Source organism: Melozone crissalis, unplaced genomic scaffold (assembly GCF_028551555.1).
Source record: "Melozone crissalis strain CALT ecotype California unplaced genomic scaffold, PUWL_Pcris_2 ptg000006l_1, whole genome shotgun sequence".
In the NCBI taxonomy this organism is placed as follows: domain Eukaryota; kingdom Metazoa; phylum Chordata; class Aves; order Passeriformes; family Passerellidae; genus Melozone; species Melozone crissalis.
The window spans coordinates 26,933,805-26,958,339 of record NW_026535784.1 but is presented as its reverse complement, the minus strand read 5'-3'; the positions used below and the strand labels follow the sequence as shown (position 1 = coordinate 26,958,339).

Here is a 24,535-nt window from a genome sequence, read left to right as displayed (position 1 = left end):
CTTTTGTTTCTGTGGAGCCCTTCTTTCTGAGCAGAGCACAGAGCTATTAACTGTTCTGGGAATGTGTTGGCTCTTAAATAATCACAAGTGGAGGCACTGTGCCAAGTTTTGGTTTGGAGCAACTGTTTTTTCTGCTTCCAGACCTTGATGTAGCTCCAGAGAAATAAAGGTGTTTACGGATGCATTATGAATTAGCACCCTGGCTGCCAGCCCTTTGTAGCCAGGTCCCAGCTCTGGCTGGGTGCTGTGACACCTCTTGTGCTGTGAACATGCTTGTGCAGCTGGGAGTCTCTCCATTGATCTGTTGTGTTTGTGTTCAGATTGTCTCCCTGTCATGGTGCACTGGGTCATTCTCAAAGCATTTTGGTAGCCTCTTGCACACAGGGTGAGATTCCTATTTGCTGCTCCTGCAAACACTGAATTCAATACCTCCTGGCTGTTCCCTCCAACGCTGGCAGGGCATCACAGCCTCTTCTCAACCCCCCCAAAGAAGTGCAGAGCTGCAGGGGGGACAGGGCATCAGTAAGCTGTATCTGCTGTCCAGCCTGTGTAATGTTGGGCTGTAGAGATCTCTGGAATCAGAAGGGAGGAGGGCTCCCTGCTGCTGCCCAGCACTGCAGCTCACCCTTGCAGACCCAGGACACAACACTCATATCCATATTATGCACTCCCTGTTTGTAGCCATACTTGATCCTTAGCTGACTTCCCCTGCAAGAGTCCCAATCAGAGACAGAGTGGTGGTTAACACCAGTTTAGAAATGACCTGCTGCTGATAGATGCAGCTATTGATCTGTACACACCCTCCTGGGTAGCCAAGCAGGAAGCAGCTAACCTGGGGAAGTCAATCTTGTACAGTAAGCAACCATCCTGAACTTGAATTCACTTCTGGTCCTTGCTTTAAACATCACATCTTTGCCAGGCACTGTGCACTGCACTGCTCAGCCCTGTGGTTCCACCTGATCCCTGACATTGGTCTGCTCCAGGACCCAGGGCTTTTGATCTTAACTTCATTAGCTCTCAGCAAAGGGTAGCTGCTCTTGGCAAAGGATCCTAAAACAGTCGACACATTAGTAATGAATTAAAACAAACCTGAAATAACTCTTTGTTTTAATTCCAGCGTAGCGTGTTGAAGCAGTTCAAGTATGCTTTGGCATGCTGAGTAGTAATGGAGATTTTTTTTTTCCCCTGTGTTGGTTAGTTCGAAAAATAACGACTGCTTGCAGCTGAAACAATAAAGATGTGTCTTCCAGATCAACTGTAGTTGTGAAAGAGTCTGCACTGTTCACTGACTGTTCTGATACCTTCTTGGTCTAAGTAAGTGTGATGGTTTTACCTCTGAAATATAACCAATGGGGGAAAAAGTGATTAGCCATTAGTTGCAGAGAAGCTTCCAAGTGATGTCCCAAGAATGTATGGGAAAAGAACAAGAAATAATTTTTTTTTTCTCATCCAAAAGAGTAGTGATATTAATTTTTGTCTTTGTCAAGTTTCTCTGGAGCCTGTCATGGTGTGTTCTAGAGTTTACCTGAGGTCAACAGGAGCCTTGCTGGTGATTTCATCATATCCCCATGCAGCTCTGTCATGGTGACAGCTCATCTTTCCAGCTCACTTGGGGAGGAGGCTGGAAATCCTGATTGTGATGCAGAGGAGTGGAATAGCCAGCTAACCAGTCTGGCTGGGTGGTTTTGGTGTCAGCTTCCTGGATTTCAAAAAGGCAGCTGAATCTGTTTTGTTTGGTGTCCCTGAGATGGGATGCTGTGTTTGTGCCAGCATTTAGGTGGCAGCTCTTGACAGTGTCAACTCAAATGTGTGTACAAATGTCATTTTGCATAGAGGCTGGGTTTCCTATTTATGCAGCAGTGACTTGCCACGGCCCCTGAACATGTACAAGAGCTGGGCTTGGGCTCAGTACTTGCTCTGACTGGCACTTCTTGCAGCTCTGCCCAAGGATGTGGCTTGTGGCTGTAGCAGAGGAGGAGGACTGCTGCAAGAGTCATCTCCCAGGCTGGCCCGATATGCCTCCTGTGCTTTCTTCACCTGAAAGTTGTATTCAGAGCTCAGAATATTTAATGGTGGCTCTTCCCATCAACAAATACAAAGGCCCTGATCATTCTTGTAGTGTTCCCCAAGTGCTGGGCACTGAGCACAGTCTCTGGGACTGCAATGTGTTATTTTCTAATACAACCTTCCTGCAAATAATTTACCTGCAACACACGATCATTATACTCCTGTTGGTGTGTGAATCAGAAGACTCTTTTGGTATAAAGCATGCTAGCATTTGGAGCACAACTTCTCTTGAAGGCATTAAGGTTTCAAGGAGTTAAGTATGTTCATGTGTATTTCACAGAGACCTAAGTGAAAAATGGTAAGTAGGTTCCCTCTGCTGCCTTGAAGGAGGGTTGCTTTTATTTATTTTAAACATAGATGGCCTCTGCTGTCTGCCTTTCCTTTAAATAAATGCATAGCTGGTAGGTTTGTTGCATTTTTGGTGGAGAACTATTGAAATTTGGACCTGTGGCTTCAGACATGTATTTTAAGTATTTTTGTTATTTTCTGTAAAATATGAGTGGCACATTGTGTGAAACAGTCAAACGGCTGGGCTTCTGATGGCCAGGGGCCTGGAGCATGTGCTCTGGAAGAAGAGACTGAGTGACAGGGCTTTGTTCAGCCCTGAGGAGATGGTTTTGCAGGAGACCTTACTGCCCCTATCTATGGGAAAGTTGATGAAAAGATGTAGCCAGCTCCAAAGAACAAGGATTGCAAATTGGAGTGGGATTTTCTGAGAAAATATTAAGGTAAGAATATCTCCATAGGGAAAATTGTGCATTGATAACTGACCTAAAGAGACTCTAGGAGCTTTGTTCTCAGAGGTTTTCAAGGCCCAGGTAAACCAAGCTCTGTGCAGTATCACACAAAGTCAGGCTTGGCCCTACTTTGAGCAGGAAGCTGCAGACTTCCCAAGGTCCCTTTCCACTGGAACAGACTTATTTAGTGACATTATCCATAAATACAGGGTTTAGAAGTGAGTGGAATGCAGTGGGGCCTGTGCTTACATTCCCTTTGGTATTCCACTTCTAAATTGGGTTTAAAAAGTGACTCTAATGCGATTGTGCTGAACTTGGTGTTAGTGGGAAATTCTGTCACCACAAATGTTTCCATGAGCATTTGACTGCTGCCCAAGTGCATCCCCATGGGGGAACAGTGGCAGGGTGAGTGGGGTGTTTATCTGTGATGCAGCAAATACAGCCCTGGAGTTATCCAAGCCTTCAGTCTTGCCGTTATCCCCTTTTTCCAAATTGATGGATGAATGTTGATATACTGTATGAGCTGACCCAGCTAATGCTGCTAATCCAGGTTTCATTGCAGGAAACGGGAAGAAAAATAAGATTAACGTTTTCTGGGCTGTCTGGAGCTTGCTCACCCCAAGCATCCTGGCCGTCCAGTTGCTGGGGTGCCTCTTCCAGAGGTCAGGGGCTGGGCCATCCATAGCTGGGGATGGCAAACCCTTGGCAAGCAGCAGAGCTGGTGTCTGGTGGGCGCGGGGCTGATGGCACCAGGTGGGTGACAGCCACGGGTGGCTCGGCATCCTCGCCAGCTCCGCCTGGTTCTGCTGCTGCTGCGCTTTGACCAGCTCGGGCAGCCGACTCTGGGGAGCGCAGCCCCCGGGGTGTGCGGGTGCCCCGTGGGTGTGCGATGTTCGGGTGTCCCGTGGGTGTGCGGTGTGCCCCGTGGGTGTGCGATGTTCGGGTGTCCCGTGGGTGTGCGATGTGCTCCGTGAGTGTGTTGTGTGCCCCGTGGGTGTGCGGTGTGCCCCGTGGGTGTGCGGTGTGCCCCGTGGGTGTGCGGGTGCCCTGTGGGTGTGCGATGTGCCCCGTGAGTGTGTTGTGTGCCCCGTGGGTGTGCGGTGCCCCGTGGGTGCCCGCGCACGGTGCGCGGCTCGGCAGCGCCGGCAGATCCGCTAGAGGCCCCTCCAGGCGCGGCCTCGGCGGCACCAGCGCCGAACCCGGCCCTGGCGCGGCGCCGGGGGAGGGTCCCGCAGTCGGATCCAGCCTCTTTAAAGGTAAAGATCCTCTCAGCAGACGGGAACAGGGAGGTGATTCCGCCCCTCTGCTCCGTTTCCGTGAGACCTCCGCCTGCAGTGCTGCGTCCAGCTCAGCAGAGCCGTGGACAAGTTGGAGGACGGCCATAAAAATGACTGGGGAGCTAGAGTCCTTCTGTGGTGACAGGCTGGTGACGGGTTGGGGTTGTTCAGCCTGGAGAACAGAAGGCTCTGAGGAGATCTTTGAGCAGCCGTGCAGTACCTAAAGGAGGCTTATAAGAATGACAGAATAAGCTGAGTTAGAAGGGATCCGCAAGGATCATCGAGTCCAACTCCTGGCCCTGGGCAGAACCATTCCCAAGAGTCACACCAGGTGCTGGAGAATATTGTTCAAGGGTTTCTTGAACTCTGTCAGGCATGGTGCTGTGAGCACTTCCCAATACCCTAGGGGTGAAAACCCCTTTTTCTAATATCTAACCTATGAAAGATGGGGACAGACTTTTTAGCAGGGCATTTATTGATAGCACAAGTGATTACGGTTTTAAACTAAAAGAGGGATTTAGACTGGATGCAAGGAAATTTTTACGAGGGTGGTGAGGCACTGGAACAGGTTGCCCAGAGAGGAAGGAGATGCCCATTTCTGGGAACATTCAAGGTCAGGCTGGTTGGTGCTCTGAGCAGGATGATCCAGTTGAAGATGTCACTGTGCATGGCTGGGGTTTGGACCTATAAAGGTCCCTTCCAACACAAAGCAGTCTATGGTTCTGAGAAAAGGGAGGCAATGCATTGTGGCCCTCTATTTTTGTGGGATCTTTGGCAGCAGTCCCCTTAGTGGATCCCCAGACAAACCCCACAGGAGGTGAGCTGAGCTGAAACAGTCAATGGGTGCACGTCTGCCCCAGCAGTGGACCGAGGCAGAGTCCTCTCCAAATCTGGTCTGTGGCTCAGCCTCCGCAGATCCCATGTTTTGCAATTTCTGCAAGCACTCGTCTTTCTGCTGACGCACAATGTGAGATTGCAGAAATGCAAAGTTGAAAGTATTTCCTCTGCCTTTTCAGCTCTGGATTATTTTATTCTGCCTCTGCTTGTCATATTCTCTGGGAAATCTGTGACACTTCAGGTCACTGAAACTTACTTATTCCCTATTTTCCTTCTTGTCCTGCCTCTTTTCTTAGTTATGAGGGTTTTAAGGCAGAAATTACTGGTGGTCTGAAGTCTTCAGCTACATAAATTCATCATATGGATTGTGTTTGGCCATTGCAAAGTATGTTTGACAGTACTAAGGTAAGAGGCTAAATGCCTCGGTGATTTATAGTCCACTTAGGGCACAAACATAATTTTTCATTTACCTCATCAAAACAAAGAAGTTCAGCATTAATGAGGGTAGTTCATCACAGCTCAGCTGCCCTGACGTAATTTGAAACTCGGGGATCTCAGATGGGCTCTCGGAAGGGTGCAGAGAGCAGAGCCTGAGTGCTTGGTGTGTTCTCAAGCAAGGTGTTGCTGGGTGCTTGCCTTCTCCTTGCAGCCTACTCCACTTGGCCTTGCAGTAATTGCAAGTGAAAAGGAAGGGAACTATGGGGTTTTTTTTTAGCATGAATCCTCCTGGATATATTTTGAGTGTTTTTGGGCACTATTCTGCTGAGTGTAGTGTACATAGTCTATATAATAGCAAGCATTATGCATTTAAAGTCTGTCCAAAATTGTTTTGCCAATGTAGGATAACCAGAGTGTATTGAGATACTCCTTCCTTTCAGAAACTTTATTGAATTTTTGGCAAACACTTCTGTGAAAATGGTATATATGTAGTCACATAAAAACAAGTGATACGTGAGCAACTGATGAAAAGCATGTTTTACACTGTTGGTCCTTTTCTGCATCTCCAAATGATACCAGTTTTTATTTAATTTTTTTTAGTTTAGAGGCATGCCAAATCAGCCTTTTCACTATAGATGCATTGTTTTTATAACCTTAAGTACAACAGCACTGGGAGTGTAGTTCTGAGCTGAAACTTGAGCTCCCAACTTTCTGCCTTGCAGTCAGATTTTGTATTTGCATTTTTAAACTTGTAAAAACTAGGGAGTTAAAAGTTGTGCAAATGATGCTTCAGCATGTTTCAATAACACCCAGGCTCCAATGCCTGTCTACACAGCTCACCCCATCTGCCTGTCTCTTCCCTTTTGCTTTTTTCTTCTTTATATTGTTTAGGTTTGACTTTATCTAAACAGCAGGCTGGCTACCTATACGCAGTATCTTCTGCTATTTTAAAGTGTAGATTTACAGTACAGAAAGACAGGGGAAATGCTTCAGAGGTGAGAAGAATGGTGAAAGGGAGGAAATCCCTTTGTGATCCATGACTTTTTAGGGATAAATGGGAGATACATTTCTATTAGCTCTACCTCATGAAGATTTTAACACACCATTTCCCATCTTCTTATCATAGGAGGTCTAGGAGAAAAACTGACCTGCTCATTCATCAATCCATCAGCAGTACCCTCGTTGTTTCTTTCACAATCCCAGCTGCCTAGTCTACAGCAGATGGCTTGCTTTCCACAACCTTCTTTGTTCTTTTTCCATTTTTTAGGGGTCAACTTCTATTTCAACCATATCTCTTCCTTCAAAGCTGCTTTTCACAGAGCTGTCTGCCCTCATTCTGCATCCTGTCCTGCTCTGCAGCTCTCTTGGATGTGCAGTGCTCTATGGTTTGTTCCTGCATGTATCCCATGGTTGTGCATCTTTTTCCTGGGAGGGGGAATGGTCACCAGGGTCCAGCAAGGAGCCTGAAGGAGTCCAGCCAGCAGGAGCCTTTTACCAGGTGAGCGTGCAATGTCAGGCCAAGAGAGCAGGAATGAAGGGCAGGAGGTGTGAGGGAGGCAGCCAGGTCAGGGGTAAGGACTGCCAGGTTCCTGCAGCTGCCTTACCCTCAGGTGTGGTCCCATCCTGGGGTGTGGCACTGGTGCCTGTCCGAGCCTCTGGAGGCTTGTCTTAGCTGCAGTGTAGCAGGCTGAGACATAAATGCACAAAGGGGAAGAAAGAGGACATTTTGAAAAGTTTCTCATTGATTACATGGCAGCAAGTCAGAGCAGACTTGGCCTGGGGCTCAGCCCTGATATCCCAGTAATCTTAACTTTTTAAAGCACTAGAATAACAAACAGTGAAGTGTGCAAGAGAGAACATGACAATCTCCTCTCCCTTTCCATCTCTCTGTCTGTGCTTTTCTTTGGTCCTGGGAATGTTCCACTTTGACCAAAGAGGGTATAAATTAGGGATTCACTTCTGAGCAGCCCATGGAATAGCCTGGGGCAAGTCATTCCTAGAAGGTGCTTTCCTCTTCTTAAATGGGTCATTAACGTTTGCAGCTAAATACCAAAGCAGGGAGAGAAACAAATGAGGAAATAGTTTCCTGAAAGGAGGAAGAAAGAGCTGTTATTCATATTCACTCAGCAGAATATTCTTAGATGTGCGTGGGAACGCCTAACAAAAGCAGGGAGATAGAGAGAGGCAAGCCAGGTGACCGTGATGTGCCTGGGACAGTCCTGAGGGAGTTTGAGCCGTGCCATCCTTAGGCAGAGACCTGGCAATTCTTCCTGAAGGAGGTTTCTTTATTTCCCATCTCGTTCCCCTTCTTGCAGTACAGGAAACTGTAGGAAGGGGAGGTGTTTATGAAGAAGCCCATCAGTTTTGGTGGCTGCTGTGTGAGTGTTAGTTGTTACTGTGGTGCGAGGAGCTCCAGGGAGGCATTGCAATGCAAAGCTGATCTCGGGTTGCTCTCCTGGAGATCCCAAAGTGTTCATCTGCTCCGGTGTGCTCTTCCAGGGTGGCAGGATTGTGCCAGAGGAGCAGGGGCAGTTCTTGTCAAAGTGATGGGGAAAATGTGTCTCTCAGAGACCTGGAGAAGCACTCTGCACAAGGAGTTTGTGTAGCCTATGGGGAGGAGAGCAAACTCCTGAGGGAACTGGTTAAAGGTTTGAGGCACGTTAGGATTAGGTTGAGGCAGAAGATTAGACTTGCTGCCTCTCTCTGTTCCCTACTGTCAGATCACTTTTGACCCTAGCCAGATTTCATTACTCTGGATGGGTAATTAGCAGCCACTCTTACTCAGTAATTAGGGGAGTGTGTGATTATATTGCCGAGGTGGGGGGACAGTTGTGCCTGCAAAGTCCAGCTGGCAGTTCTGCTTTCATTTGTGTGCAGTACCCAGTCGTACAAGGTCCTCAAATCCCTGTAGATCTTCATTCCCATGGCAGCAGCTGGAGGAGGTATTGCTAGAGACTGCTTGGATGTAGGTTTGGCTTTTTTTTCTTTGCCCCTGGCCGTCTGAAATGAAAGAGTGATAAAATAGATTTTAAAGGATGATATGCAAGACAAGTGATTTGTGGAAACTGTGGAAATGCTGGCATTGCTCTGCATGGTTGGCAAGGCTAAGGGAGGTGGGAAGGGTTGTGCTGAACTTCTGTGGCAAGAGAACACGAGCAGTTTGATGGTCATCCCTCCAAGCTTTCATAAAATACTAGATCTTGGGCTACAGTGGCAGCATTAGGATTTAAATGCTGTGTCTATTATGCTGTAGTTAAAAGGAGACAAAGTGTCTTAATAGGTAGCAAGGTTTTGCACCTGCTTAATCGAATTATCCTTCTTTGCCATATTTTCACTCCTGTAGATGCCTCTAATAGGTGCTGATGGATCTACTGTGGCATAAGAAAATAACATTTGTGTTGCCTGTTACATTAATTTCCCAGATAAAATGAGGCTACCAGGACGACCCATCTGACTCCTGTGATATTTCTATAAAGAGCAAAATTGAGTACTACTGTTATGATTAGTGTATTAAAAGTATTAGGTTTGTTGTCTTAGCTGTGCTGTGTTTTCTCATGTTCCCTCTGGTGCTGATTGCTAATGGCAGGCTTTGGCAGGAGCCAGCCTAGGCACTCCTTGCTGTGATGGGAACCAGATGGATGGCTTTGCTCTGGCTGCCCCTCCCACAGGAGCCCCAGGAACAGGATGGGGGGAGCCCTTTTGGGGGGTGGGGGTGGCATTTATAGAAAACTCAGTGAATGGCAGAGAACCAGTTCTTGTCTACCCACCACTTCTCTTCCCTTGAGGCTCCCAGTTTTGCAACTTCTAACCTCACCCTTGGCTTCAACTTCCTGGCTTTCAAGCGATTGTGCTGTACGTTACATTTTCATTACTGGTAAAATTGATGGAAAATCACATTTTATTATGTGAAAAATGCAGTGTTCTTTACTGTCAAAGCTCCATTCAGCTGGAAAAAATCTATGTGAGGCACTCTTTTATATTTCATGTATTTTGTGCATTGGTTGGAATGAAAAAATAATGAAAGGCTGTATTTTGTCAACTTTTGCATCTGTCTGACTGGCAGCACTGACTGATTTGTTTTTTAAATGTATTTATTTCTTGCAGTAAGCACTATTATTCTCCACCCTTTCACGATAAATGCAAATAATATATGGAATGTGCAAATAATATGGGAAAAAGAGAGATGCAAATTATTCAGCCCCTCCAGGTAGGTCTGAGAAGAAACTGGAAATGTGACTGCAACGTGAAAATGTGCTGTCTTTATAGCAGCTGCAGCAATGATAACAGGGCTGCTGTCTGTCTGTGTTTCAGGCTTCTGTGAACACATCTATTGTATCTTTTTAATTTTCTTTTTTCTTCTTCTCTTTTTCCCTTTCCTCTCCCGCTGTGAAACTTTAAATGGGATCTGGGCACTCTGAATGTCTGAAGTACATCACTCCATCCATGAGCCCTTCTGCCCCTCGTGGGGCCTCTGCTGCTCAGGTGTGGTGAGCCCAAACTGCTGAGGCTCTTGGGCTGAGCACAGGGAATGAGCTAAAAAGCCTTGGTGTTAGGGAGCACAGGTGGATACTGCTCCTGAGATCCAGGCTGGAATACCTCTTGGCATGAATCAAGCTTCCCCTCAGGGGAGAAACGTGACTTCCCTTGCTGCAGAGCCATGTGCCAGCTGTGTTGGTACGTGGGCATGAGTCAGATGGAAGGGAGCCAGACTGATTGGCATTGTGAGATGCTGAAGCTCTTGGGATGTCTTTGCAGCAAGAATAGATTGCAGCTGCCTTTGCAATTGCCCCTAACCATGCTCCTGCCTGGGAGGAGTTGTCATGCCACTCTGCACTGCTGAGCAGTGGGGATGTGACCCTGTGGGTCCCCATGACCCAGTGGGGACGTGGCCCTGTGGTCCCTGTGACCCAGTGGGGATGTTGTGCTGAGCAGTGGGGACTCTGCACTGCTGAGCAGTGGGGATGTGGCCCTGTGGCCCCCGTGACCCAGTGGGGATGTCATGCTGAGCAGTGGGGATGTGGCCCTGGTGTCTCAGCCAAGCTCCTGAGCCCTGTCTGGGGCAGGGACTGGGGGAGGGTGGTGAGGTGCCGCTGGCAGACCCATCCTGCCAGCAGCTGGGGTGCACCCCATGGATCAGGCACACCTGTGAATCAAGATCTCCCTGCAAACTTAAAACAGTGTTTTCTTTTATTACAGCTTTTTTTAAATGTCAGAATTGTTTTCCTACTTAGATCACTGTAATTGCAATTTCAAGTGAAGAGCCTGTGAAAAGAGGTGTCAGGGTGTTCCTTCTCAGCATTGTTTCATTGTTGCCATGTGTAAGATTCACTCCCAATTCCAGTAAAGATTTTAATGTGACAACAACTTTTCAGTTGTTCTAAATATTAAAAAGTGATATTTTTATTCTTGATAGTTCCATATAGATTTTTCTATCAGTGCAAAAAGAAAAAAGTAAACTCTACAATAAAAGCTTATGGACAAAGTGTTAGAAGTAAAAGCTTATGGAAAGATCTAGAAAATCCTTCTTTATAACTGAGACATTGTTTATTTCTGCACTTTTTGACTCCCAACCCTGTACGTGTTAGAAGCTCTTCACTGTGAGCTATTAGTCATTAGGAGAGCCCTAGTCCGGAGACCTTCCTGGCTGGAGGAGGGTACCTTGCTGTGCTTCTGTGGTTAATTTGCTCTAAAATCCTTGTGAGGGTGCAGAGCTTGTGAGGACTTGCTGGCTGAAGAGTCAGTGGTCAGCAATGCTGGTTTGAGTGCAGTCAAACAGAAGAGGATTCCAGAAGCTCCTTGTCAGAGCAGTGCCAGCTGTGGGATCAGACAGGGTTGTTCAAGGCTTGATCCAGTCAGGTGAGGCTGGGAAGTCTCCTCCAGAGATGTGGATAGCACATCCCTGCTGGGCAGCCAGTTCCAGGAAACCCTTGATATTTTGATGTTTGTTACCATGTGGCACTTAGAGCGGTCAGAGGTAAATACGTGGCACTGTTCTCTCTGTAGAAGATATCCCTCAGATTCTTTGTTTAGGAGGCAGTGTAAGTAATGATCCCACAAGTCTAGGACACTTCTACGTGGTGCTCCCTGCCATGAAGGGGTGGGTGCAAGGGATGAGGACCTGCTTTTTCCTTTTTTAGGGGGAGGTATGGGGCAAGCCATCCTGCCAATAAAGGAGGAGAAAACCAGTCCAACCCCTTGTGTCCCTGGTTTTCCTTGACCTTTTGCCACAGCCACATAGAAGTGATGCAGTAGGAATGGTGGTGGTCCTGGGCTCTTCTCCTTTCTCCCCAGGAAAGGGGAGAAAGGAGAAGAGGCTCCCTCCTTTCTCCTCTCTTCTCCTTTCTCTCTCTCCATCTGTCCTGGCTGAGATAGTCTGCTCTGGATTGGCAACCTGGTAGCTGTCACTGCAGTTAATAGCAGGGCTGAGCCTTGGTGTCCACTGCTGGCAGAAATTATTCTCTTTATTTATGTTCAGACACAGAGCTGGGACATGGGGCTGTTGCAGCACCTCACTCAGGGCCTGAGATGCCCAGTGTAAGCCTTCAGATAGATGGGCACCTCCTGCAGCTTCAGCTGGGGGTAGAAGACCAAGCCTCACTGGCAGGAGGCAACCCAGGAGGTGCCTGTAGGACTCACTGCAATTTTGCATTTTCTATTCTGCTGCCTAAAGCATTATCTTGCTTGCTCAGACAAGTCATCCACCACATCAGGGACGTGTGGGAAAATAACTCAGTCAGGATAACCAAAGGAAAATAATGGTTGTGTAGTTGGCCATTTGGAGCTGGGCTAGCTTGGGAATTTTTTCTTTCAGCAACACCCTGAAAAAAAGTAGTGCAAATGGGTGTGAAATATAAAGAGAGTTTGCTTCCTTCTTGCATAGGCGTATATCCAAAAAAAGGCAACAGTAAATCTAGAGACATCTACTGCTAAATGCTTTGGTAGGGTTTTAAAGGATCTGAAGGCTCAGTGTGCTTGACTGGTAGGATATTGGATCTTCCCCGCTGAAATGAGCTTTGAATACAAGGGAAGTCTCTGACACAGCAGAGAGGAGAAGCCACAGTGATCACCTGGGGTGTTTTAGTGTGCTGCTCAGGCACCCAGACTCAACTTCACCCCTTGATTCTCCATTTGTGCTTGAAGAGAGGATTCCATACATAATGTAAGTACCGAGGGGGAAACCATGTCCTATGTTACGGGCAGCAAAATCAGACTGCAGTGGGTCAGATCCAAAAAGGCACTGATGTTTGTTACTGGGGTGCAGGGGAAAAAAAAAATATGTTCAGGCTATGGCACTTCTGAAAAATGCAGAATTACTTCGCTTCTGTGAGATGTAAAGTGGATTTCACAGCTACTGTTTCTGTTGCTATTTAGGAGACATCAGTGAAAAAGAACAGGATAATGTCTTCTGCTACTGTAGAAATGCCAGTGTAAATTATTCATTTCCTAATCATTAGACATTGCTCTAATGATAGAGATGTTTAACAACAAGTTATTTGTATCATATCAAACCTTGTATTCTAGAGATGGCTTTTTCCCTCTGTTGGGTGTTAAAGCAGTGCATGGATTAATCACACCATAATGCAGCCAAACAGCTCATCCCTGCTTGACTCAGGGAGAAGAGGCTTTTTGGCTTGATACAAGGAAAATCACATCCCAGTTCTACAAAGTATATTGTATTTTGAGAATAAAAGCTGAAGTTTAATTAAAAAAAACGAAACAAAACACCTTGTTTTTCCCAGCAAATGAGGTCATGCAGCCTGATTGCCTGGCCCATCTGTTGCTGTTCATAATTATGTTATATTTTTTTAAAGGCCAGTATTAAATGGCATTATGTAGTTATCTACTTTTTTTTTTTTAATTCCTCTTGGCTTGTCAAGCACTGTCATTGTACCAACTGCTGTTCTTAAAACAGGGTTTTGGTTAAAATAGCATATACCTGCCATCTGGTTGAAAAATGTAAGCTTCCTACACAACTAAGTGGAGTTGAACTACGGTATTAGGAATAGCTCATGTTCTCTTGAAAATAGCAGCTGATGGCAGATTGCAGAAATCAGCCAGTTATCAGTTGTCATTAAGCTATTTGATATCTGACACACATGGAAAGCATGCTATTTATAAGTATGCAATTATGTTATAGAAGTATTCCTTTTTTTTTTTTTCTCCTTCCCTTTAACCATTTAAATATGTTGGTTTGACTGGACTGGAAAGCAAAGTCTCCCTTGATATTCACAGAATAGATGTGCTGTAGACTGAATGTGTGCCAGACTGTTTGTAACATTTCTGTCATCAAAAAATGATCTGAGGGGGGGTATAGAAATAAATTTAGTTTTCCTGTGCTATATAGCTGTAGGTGTCTAAAGAGAAATATCAGCTACAAAGAGCCCAAGGAACAGAAATATGTGGAACTAACTAGTAGAAGACTGCAAAGCTAGAAATCATAATGGAAAATATGCATTTTACTTGAATAGGTATTTGCGTTTCTGCTAGCAGGAGAAAAGAACTCTTACCATCAAGTAAAGCAGAAACACTAAAAGCATAATTATTTGCTAAACCTGGGCAAGGCACCCACAGACTCTCAGAAGTGTAGGTTAGTCACTAACATGAAAGCTTAATGCTCACCACTAAGCAAGGACTGGAACAAGGCAGGGCAGAGGGTGCTGCTGGAGAGGGCAGTGGGGCACGGTGATGCTGTGACCTGTTCCCTTGTCATACCTTGTGAGGATGATTACAGAAAACAAAGCAGAAACAGCCTGCTCGAAAAGAGGGATTAGGAATTATTTTGTGAGTGGAAATGTGAACAAAAAAGCTATCAAAATAGGATGGGATGCTTTAAGACTAATAATTTTATTCAGAGGGGGTGTGAGGAGGTGTTATTTTCATGTGGGCTGAGGGTTAGACCCTGATTAATCTGCAGCAATGACATTGAAATCTTGTGAGCACATCCTGCAAGATTTTGTAAAATATATATATATCACCTATAAATAAAATATAATGAAAAATTAAATAAATTAAAATATAATTCTATATAAATGATATCTGATTATTCTCACAAATTTTTGGTTATATTAGACCAGAAATGTTTTGACTACAATGAGGAGTTTGTTGACCCCACTGAAAAACCCCCAATCTCTTCTCCTATATTAGCATGGTCTGGAAAATTAAGGTCTGTGGTGTTTTGGCTTCAGCACAGTCTTGATCAGGTTTGAAACTGTTGGGTTTGAATCTGAATCCTCTTGCTTTTCAAATGACATCTGAAATTCTGGTTGTGAAAGGTCTCTAGTCATTTTGCTTTTAAAAGTTACTTCACCCATAACCATCCAACCATATTAAAAATGTATTCAGCTTCATAATTACAAGTTTTAGGTTTTACAGTCAGCAGAGGTATGTTCTAACAGAAAATTAGGTAGCAAAGGTGTGGGTCAGAGGTTGCGGTTTGCTTTTTATTCGTTGACTTTTCCTCACCAGAGTATTTGAAAATTTTATTGTGGAGACTAATCACGTCTCCCTTGCTTCAGGCTTTTGCAGACCTTCTTAGGCCATCAAAGCAGCTTCAGCAATCTCAGCATTTTGGCAACATTGCAACTATCTTGACCATAAAAAGACTTGTTAGTGGAGCAGAGAGCACTTCCCACAATGGAAGGTTTGCAGGAATGAGGGATGCCCAGGAGCGGTTGCAGCTCTCCAGGGCTCCTTCCCAGGTGTGTGTGCCACATGCCAGCTCTCTGTGCTTTCCTGCAAACCAAGCTGCTGTTCCCAATGAAAATCAGGGTCTGCAGCTGCTGGGGAGAAGCCTTCTGCTGGCACACAGGGAAGGCTGGCAGAGGAGGCAGGGGCAGACTCCCTACAGAGTGAAAAACGCAGATGTTTGTCAGTCCGGGGCAGTTTGACAGAAAGTGTCTCTTCCTCTCCACTTCCCAGACTGCATACAGTTATTTGCAACTCCAAGCTGCTTATTCTCTAATTTAGTAGCTAATGACTCATCTGCCCTGGTGTGCTCCTCCTTCCCGCCCAAGCCACCAGCTCTCCCTGCTTGTTCACTTGCTCACCAGCCGACTGGAGCAAACCTGCTGCCTGCTTTAGTTCCCTTTGGCTCAGCCTTCGTAGGTCCTTTCAGCCTCCCCACCCTGGCAAAAGGTCAGTGAAAGCCCATTTATCTGCCTCTCTTTCTTTGATTTGTAATTTTTTCATGTGTTCATTGGCACAGCAGATGGCTAATAGAAAAACCCCAATCAAATAATCTGAGTATGTCTTGTGGGGGGTGGTTGGCAGAGAAAATTGTGAGGGAGAACAAGCACTCGTGGATCAAAAGTAGCTGTGTAGGCAATTTTATTTAAAGGCAGAACACAGTATTTTATTTTGCTTCTCACATTTGAGGTAAAAAACATGTTAAAAATGCTGACTATAGTTGAGGAAAACATTTTTTAAGTGTATTAAAACTTGTAAAGGTGATCAGGAGTGGTCCTTGGTAATTAGATTTCAGGCTGAGAAGCATCCTGGAAGACAAGGACGTTTCTCAAAGGAGCTTGATGGCTTTGCAACTACATAAAAAAATGTTCCTTTATACTGTAGGCAGATGCCAAAAGTACTAGATATGGTGGCATGTTACACCTAGAATTTTTGTAAAGAGGTTAGGAAATGATGTTGCAAAAGGCAGTTGTTTTTTCACATGGGTTCTAAGAGTATTGCATGTCCAGATGAATTTGTTTTGTCAGGTGTAAATGTGAGAACTTACTTTCAGCAGTCCTGAAGTACTAAAGTTTTCCCAGCAGAAACTTGTCTTGGAAATGAGCTTTCTGGGACATTGTTCTGGTGTTGTTCTCAGGTTAATTGTTCTAGGTCAAGTTTTCATGTGGAAGCTTAAGTCATTTTCTCAGCTTCTCAAATTCTGACCTCTTTATGTCAGCGGGGAATCTGGTAACACCCATATTTAGGCCACCAGATGCACTGCATTATGAGCATGTGGGGCTTTTCCTTTTTTAGGGGAAGCAGGAGGTGAGAGAAAGGAACTCTAAAACTGGTTTTGTTTGCAGCAGCATATAACTTGCCTTTGACTTAAGGGGGTATCTTTTCTTTGACTTGGGAACTTCTGCTTTTACTAAGAGAGAGCTAGAAAAGGACAATTTTCTCACTGTGGCCTACGTTCCTTGAGAAACTTTAGTTGTGTTGGAAAATCTGTGCTCTGTCTGACCACACAGCCTTTAAAGTAGCAGCAGCCAGAAAGGTTCTGGGGTTGCCTAAGAAATTGCAGGACTAAGGAGACCTTCCCAGCAGGCAGTGCATACCTCAGGTACTTTGCTGAAGGGTTGATAAAGCCATCAGTTCCAGCTGGGAGCTGCCCAGGAGCACCCTCCAGGCCTTCAGTGCTGGGGAGGCAGCTCTCTCTTGCTTCTGGTCCTCACAAAGTAACCACTGCCTTTCCCCATCATCTCACGTTGCTCAAGATGAGAACACGTGTGCTGAAGTTCAGGATCAAGTTCCATGGGCAACGTCCAATACAATCTGTGTAATCTGAATTTTTTTTTAAATTTAATTGAAGTTTTATGTCATGTAGTGGTTGCTGGTGCCAATAGGTATTTTGCATATATATTACTGGGTATATTGCACAGAAAATTAGTGGTTTGGGTTAAGATCAGGAAAGAAGAAAGAATAACTTATAAAGTCTGTAAACTTGGCACAAAGCACTCTTGGGGGCAAAAATGGTAGAAGCCACATGAGGCCCATCAGGGCAGTATGTTCTGGGATAATGGCTTTCCACAATGTAAGAAAGCAGATGTTTAGGGTTGTATGCATGTAGTGCAGGATGTGCGTGCAATTAACAGTCTTTCTGTTTTTCTTAAGATACTTTGGAAAATTATGTGCTGGAACCTAAAGTTAAAATCTCTGAGGACAACTGCTTTCAGTTTAAGAAATGGCAGGTATTTAATTTCTGGTACAACATAAAGTTCTGGTGCTCTCCTGCCTGCAGGTATTGATGGACAAAACCTCTTTTGGAGTATGCATATAGACTGTGCTGTCTTTGTGCCAGAATGTATGTGACATTTTTCTGAGATCACCAAAGTCCTCTAGGGAGGGATATGTTACAGTTGCCATTTTACAGCTGAGAGCATGACAAAATACATGACCACATACTGTGTTTTTCTTCAGGGCTTCTGTTTCATACCAGTAACACAGGTATATGAGGGAAAATACCTGGGGATTCAAGGGAGGGATGCTTGAATCTGGGCTATTGTGCTGGGAAGGGTGTCCTTGTCCACAAGGCAATGCACTTGTGGCATTATTGCATCACCTCAGGGGCTCATACATCTTCTCACTGACTGGATATTTTCATAAGAAGGTACAGGGAGAACTGGAAACTAACATGCTTTACCTGAAATTATGCAAGGATCCTTATTAAATACTTTCTTTTTGCTGTAGGGGAGACTTGCTTCGTGACTGTGGTTATTATGTGCAAAAATAATGGTTGTGAAGCACTCATTAAACCCTGCTGAAGAGGATGATTTTGGTGTGTGTGTGGGGGGTGGGTTTCCCATGGGTTCAGGAGGCATTGTGCCCATGTCTTTGTGATTTTGTACTGTTCAGTGTGAAAGAGAAGTATTTCTGCTCTAGATAATATAAAGAACTATCAAGAGGCTTTAGAAGAACAATGTCCTTTGGACTTTTTAGAAATGAAAGCATAATAAAGATGTTTCCTTGACTACAGGAAAGATGCAGGCATTCATGTGTACAAGTGGAGCATTACATTACCTTCTCAGGTAGCAAGCAGAAGCCCACACAGTGTTCTACTTGAGGACTGATTTGAGTTGCCCTTGGATCAAGGTCCTCTCTAGATTAAAGGCTCAAATCGAGTCATGTGAGGTGCTGCAACTGCATGCATATTCTTTGCTCATGACAAATGTAAAGTTATTTGAATCATTTGGCATCTCAAGTAAAAGCCCTGCGGTTAATAGTGTAGAGAATGTTCAGCTGATGCCTGGTAGCTTCACTATTAATTGACTACTGAGAAAAAAGGAGGAGTGTAGGTTTGTATGCTGCTGGGTTGGTTTCATTGCTGACAGCTCCCAGGTAAAGCCTTACTTAGCAATGAGATGCAGGTTAGCTTGGTTTAAACCAGAACAGGCTCAATTCAACCAGCCAACACAGCCAAATTCTTGAGGATTGCCTGATGTGTGATGTTTCTCAGCCCTGATTTAAATAGATGTTTGGCATCACCATTGCTCTGCTCCTGTCAGCCAGCAGAGATGCCAGGCATTCAGCAGGGCTGCAGGACGAGCTGGATGGAGTGGCTCGTGACCATGGAGCAGAGCCCCAAGCATCTCGTCTCACTTTGGATCATCAGGGGGACTTCTAGGAGCAGGAGTGATGGCAGTGATCTTTCCTTTTGTCCACTGTAGTGCCTACCATGCTCTTCTTGCTTCAGATAGACCCTACTGGAGCCCTTGGATTTCTAGGAAAAAATACACCAAAAGCTTAGGGCTGGACTATCTGGGACAATGCTGGCTTAGCAGGAATGAGAGAAGTGGGAAAGACAGCTCCCTTGCTTTCCTCCAGGGGGAAGGAGGCTGGACAAAGGAAGTCAGCTGGCTGTATTTTTCTTGTCAGTTTATTCAAAGGAAAAATGAAGGAGAACCCTGAAACTTGGCCAGTTACATGGATTCCTTGGGCAGAGCCAAGCACAGCAATGATAACAACTGTCTGCCTGTACTCAGTCTGTGTAAGATAGAAAAAGGATGTATTAATTAATTGTTCCTCCTTCTATGAAATCTCCCTTAACCAGGCTAGAACAAGGATTATCAGTTTAGAAAACGGTTTTTTAGAATAACTTTACTGCCATAACACCTTTGTGCCAGTTTTGGTTAGTGTGGAGATCTTGAATGCTTCATGTCTCATGCAAAATTAGATACCTTATGTTTTCACATCTTACATTTTTGTGTCTGTGCACATGTGTGACATGCCTGTTTAATGCAATTTGAATGCATGCAAATGACATTTTTTTATGTCCTCACTTCCTTGAATGGGTTTTAATAATGATCAACTGTTGATTTGGTTTTGAATAGAATGCTAATAAACTATTTAAAATGCACAAACTTTGCTTCTGGAAAATATTCTTAGTTCATGAAATGGATCAGAAATAATAGAAATAATAGTCTGCTGCAAAAGAATTTCCATTAATCTTCTTAAAGGCAGGAGATAAGATTTCAGAATCAGATTAAATATTTGTGTTCCACATTAGGAGACCTCCTCGGTTCTGTCTGACAATTAATCCTCTTCAGGGTTGCAGTTGCTCTGGTCTGCATTTACCTCTTTCATGTTGTGCATGAAGGACCTTTTATAGACTCTTAATGCACATTTATTTGGAAGTTGAAAATTGCACTGGAGGCTCGACCTTCCCCTGTGTTTGTTTGTCTTTGTTTTGTTTCCTTTAGCTGAGAGCAGGGGGAGAGGGGCACTTCCCACTGCCCTGAGTTCCGTGGGAGTGCCAGGGGCGGTGTGTGGGCCACGTCCCACTGAGCTGCTCAGCTGTCATGAGCATCTCATGATTAAATCTCACGCTGAGGGTGCTGTACACTCCCCCCACCCAGCACCTCGACTCGCTCAGCGTGCATTTCCCACTGTGTAAGATGTGGGAGATGAGGTGACAGCTTGCTTGCAGGCAGAGCACAGGATACTACATGGGAAGAGAGGATGTAAAAAACACCTGCTTTAAGCTGGTACTGAAGACATTTGCATAATTTATTAGTATTTTTAGAAAACAAGGGCAATTAAGGAAATAAATATTTGTCATAGATGCAGCATAGCCTGTTAATACCAGATGATGTCATTGTTCAGTGATGCTTTGCATATTACCTCTGTATGCAGCAGAGGGCACTAAGTGGTGCTTAGCTTTTAAAGTACAGGAAAATTCTGCATTTTTTTTCCTTCATTACCCAGATTGCTGCCTTAAGAGTACTTCTCACAGGTCTCAATTACTGACTAGTACTTTTTTGTGTATCTTTGTCACATTTGTTACATTTTGTCTTCATAAAATTTAGAGACACAGCCTATCCAAGGACAGTCTGTCTCCAGGTTTACGTTTTGAAAAAAAAAAAAATCAAATGTTATGTCAACTAATTTTCTGAGTTGATTTGCAGTCATCACTGTCATTATGATTCCTCATAAGTTCCCAGGCACAACCATGGGGAAACTGGGGAAGACCTAGACAGATTTCTCATCCTACAATGATGGTGTAGATGAACTCCCAGAAAATCAGGGCCAAATTCTGAAGAATTTGCCAGCCAGCACAAGACTGGAGACAGAAGTATTTTGATGATTTCAACAGCAATGATATTTTGCACAATGACATAATCACTTCTCTCAATATCAAAGTAGTCTAAACTTTTCTGGAAGCTGTATGATATAAAAAGTGTGTGTGATGGTTCATTACAAGTTTCATAGCGCTACACTAGAAAGTAGTTTATATCATTACCATCTTTTGAGTACATTTAATTTGCCTGGTTAAAAATTAAATTGAAATAAAGGAATAGTTCATTGCATTTACATAAAACATGTCAGGGATGAAACCATTCTTGATGGTAAGAGATGAGGTGAACTGCTTCTTCAGTTAAAATAATTTGAGGGGAAATAAAACTAGAGGGAGATGGATTTAAAAGCAAAAGGAGGCAATTCTTCATGCTAGAGACAGGACCTACAGGACTTCAGATGATGCTGTGAGTGCAGAAAGTTTACACAGGCTGATGGAAAGACTGGGCCATCCTTTGGCAGAGAAACCTCACAGAGACTACTCAATAGAGGAACCAGAGCAGGCACAGCAAATCCTCTGAGCTGAAAATGGAGCAAGACAGAGACTCTTATGAGAAGGTGTAAATGCCACCTTATTCTTCCCTGGCTGTGTACTGCCGGCCTTTTTAGTAGACTAAATATTGGAGTAGATTGTACTGGGGATTGCTGGGGAGTTTCTTCTATTTTAATGGAGTTAATGGTTAAAATCTAAAAAAAAATCAGGCTGTTGAAAGCAGTCCTTGTGCAAATGAATCACAAATGTAAAGCAATTTCAGGTGCATGACAGACTACATTCATTGCTTTGCTATCAGACTATAAATAATTTTTATAAACCTCTGCCTCTGGAAGAGTTCTGCTGTATTTGTTTCAGATGACTTTCAAGCCTCACTTAAGAATGTGTTTCTCCAAATGTTTCCAAATGCTGCCTTCTTGTACTTTTTTTGTTGAGTAACTTTCTAGAATGGTTTAAACCAAATAATTGTGCTATTTGTGTTTCATCCCTAATCTCCTGTATTCAGTTGGTCCACTAATACATCTCCAGTGTGCAGAATGTTCGATTAGTAAGGTGAATAGCTGCTTTCTTTAATGTCTTATCCTGACAATCATGCTATTTGAGCTGGTTACAAATGCCACCTGCTATTCAAATGACCAAAACATAGAATTCTGGACTAAATTAATGTGCATCCTGTGGCCACAGTAGTAGGTCCAGCCTTGTCTTCTAGCAGAAAGGCAGCTAGTCCTGGCAGGGAGTTACAGCTGCACGTCCCACACTCACTGCACCTGAGTCCAGCAGAGCTGTGCTGGTGTCAGACACGCCTGACACCTCTAAAGGAGCCTCTCACTGTGTGTGGTGTGATCTCCCCTGCTCTGCAGGGGCTGGTACCGAGGGGGGGAGCCCATCTTACCGCAGCTGCAGCCCTTGCAGGGGTTTGCCCTGGAGGAACAGGGACCCAGCCTGTTGTGGTCTGTTCCCTTGCAGGGTTTGCCTTGGAGGAACAGGGACCCAGCCTGTTGTGGTCTGTTCCCTTGCAGGGTTTGCCCTGGAGGAACAGGGACCCAGCCTGTTGTGGGCTGTTCCCTTGCAGGGTTTGCACAGGAGGAGCAGGGACCCAGCCTGTTGTGGGCTGTTCCCTTGCAGGGTTTGCCCTGGAGGAACAGGGACCCAGCCTGTTGTGGGCTGTTGCCCTGCCCGAGCAGCGCTCACCTTCCCGCTGCTGCCAGGCAGTGCCCGTGCAGGGCAGGCTGTGCACATGCCAGGGGTGCCACAATGCTGTGGGTGCTTGGAGCAGGCAGGCACTGGGGGCTCGTGGGTGCCATGTTTTTGCCATCTTTTCCCTTGGCTGGACTTTTCCGTGGCTGGCTGGCCTGCGTGGGTTTGGAGGGTGCTCAGAAGTACATGATCGAGGTTTGATCTGCATTGCTTTAATCGTCCCAAACACGCCAGTCCTGTCCACATGCAAATTCTCTGTGTAACCCTTTTGTTTTTCATGTAACAGTTTTATATTTTTCTTAGTTTGGTAACTTCTGTCTTATGAGAATCAGAAACAATCCCTTTGCTTGGAGTTGGCCCTTTTGCTTATTTGCATATACAATTTCAGATCAGCATCATTATCTCATGTTCTGCTTTCTCCTTCTTTCTAGCCCAGAGCAGAAAGTGCCTGTGGTGGGCCTGCTGGGATGGTCTAGAGACATGCAATATGCCCCCTGGGAAGGGGGCTGAGGTGGGGCACAACCAGTTTTCAGATGTAAGCTGATGGCAGCTTGAGCCTGGGGCTGGTGGGGCTTCCTCTGACAGGTGAAAGGTTTTTGTGTGGTGATGAGCTCAATGAGCAGTCTTCATTCTTCTTCCTGCCTTAAGCCACTCCTTTGTTAAAAGTATGTTCCTTATTTTCTTCTGTCCTTCTTCCCCATGTCGAACAAAGCAGTTTTATCATGAAGTTGAGCAAAAATTTAAATCCTTTAATTTTTTTTAAAGGCATTGTACAGGTACTTTTGCATTAAAGATAAATGAAAGATTGAGATAATTTTTATCTGTGTATGTCAAAAGCTACCTTGTCCTTCTATCAGTGCTTATTGGTTTAGGGAAAGCTGATATGTAGCCCACAGACAATAGATGCATGAGGAACATGTTTTTAATCTCTTGTTAAGATGTAGGGCTGGCACTAGAAGATGTGAGGACTTTTTATAACTCTGCTCCCAGCGTGGTGCTGGGTGAGTTCCCCGGGACACTCGGGAGAGCAAGCAGTGTGCTGGGGTGTGTCCCTTTAGGGGAAACAGTTGGAAGCTGCTGGGAACTGATTTTCTCCTTGTTTTTTTGCCCTGGGATTCTGAAGCCTAGTAAGAGCCAAGTGGTTACTTTTGCAGTTGTGGGACTTTGGGCTTCTGTTAAAAATAAATTTTAAAATATGATCCTTAAGGACACTGCAAATCACTGAACACCTTTTAAAAGAGAGTGTGCCATGTTGTGTGCCTCTGTCTAACTTGCTGTTGTATCTCCAAGAGCACTGGGGGGCCATTTCAGTTACTTGCATTCCAAGCTACAGAAATGCTGTAAGTAATATATATATTTTCTATAATTAATAGATGATACAGTTGAATTATAGTGATTGCACATATTTAGGAAAAAGGGTTTTCTCCTGATCTGGATGGAAGTTTTTATTGTGTTTGCATTAATGTATGAAATTTAATGTTCTTTCTTTGTAGTAGAATAAATAAAGGTACCATGGGGGAAAAAAAATTGTTTCCTCTGTAGACTTTACAGTACTGCACAGATGTAAGTGTTGCATGTGTTTATGCCTATTGATTTTTATTGAAATAAGAGTTTCATGATCCCCCAGAGTTTTATGGTTTTTGTTTTTTTTTTTTTTGTTTTTTTTTTTTTTTTTTTTCTTTTAAGAAACACTGCAAGCAAATCCAGTTAGAATAACTTGAAGCAGTGTTACGGGAGAAGAAAAATATATTTTGATTTTGCTTTTTGATGGCTCAACATACAGACATGTAAACTGTAGGATTGTATCAATGTGCCTAGACCATCTCAGAATATTACATGCTGGAGGAAGGGAGTCAAATGCCACAGCTGAAGCAGATGGTGTTCATGAGTCTGTCTGTGCAGCACTTCCTACACCACAGAGTGGGTGGAATGATGGGAGTAGAATTCTCTGCACTGTCACAGAGCTCAGATGCTGCACCAGATACAGCACCAGGCTGTCTTGCACCAGATGTTGGTGGGTCAGGAGGGAGCATCCTGCTTGGAGTTCAGCTTTTTTTTCACTGTACCTGATTCCTTCTTTTGGGTTTCAGTCTGCAGACTGCTGCTGTGGGATCTGCTGTACCTGTGGTCCCACTCAAGTCCTCAGGACTGCAGGGGATTGTTGCAGGAGCTGTTTGGAGCTCAGTAGTTTA

At 44.6% G+C, this 24,535-nt stretch overlaps 1 protein-coding gene across 5 annotated transcripts in view; it reads left to right on the top strand.

Moving 5' to 3' along the window:
* STOX2 (storkhead box 2) overlaps window positions 1-24,535 on the top strand; it is a 142,674-nt gene that overhangs the window by 32,643 nt on the left and 85,496 nt on the right. For 2 of the 5 annotated variants that reach the window (XM_054291652.1, XM_054291627.1), the window contains exon 1: window positions 15,411-15,490. The exons of 1 other annotated variant lie outside the window; for it this stretch is intronic. The gene's annotated coding sequence lies outside the window, so the exon portion shown is untranslated. Of the gene's footprint in view, window positions 1-12,248; window positions 12,516-15,410; window positions 15,491-24,535 lie in introns of those variants that run through there. 2 more of the 5 variants (XM_054291623.1, XM_054291644.1) reach the window with 2 other exon arrangements.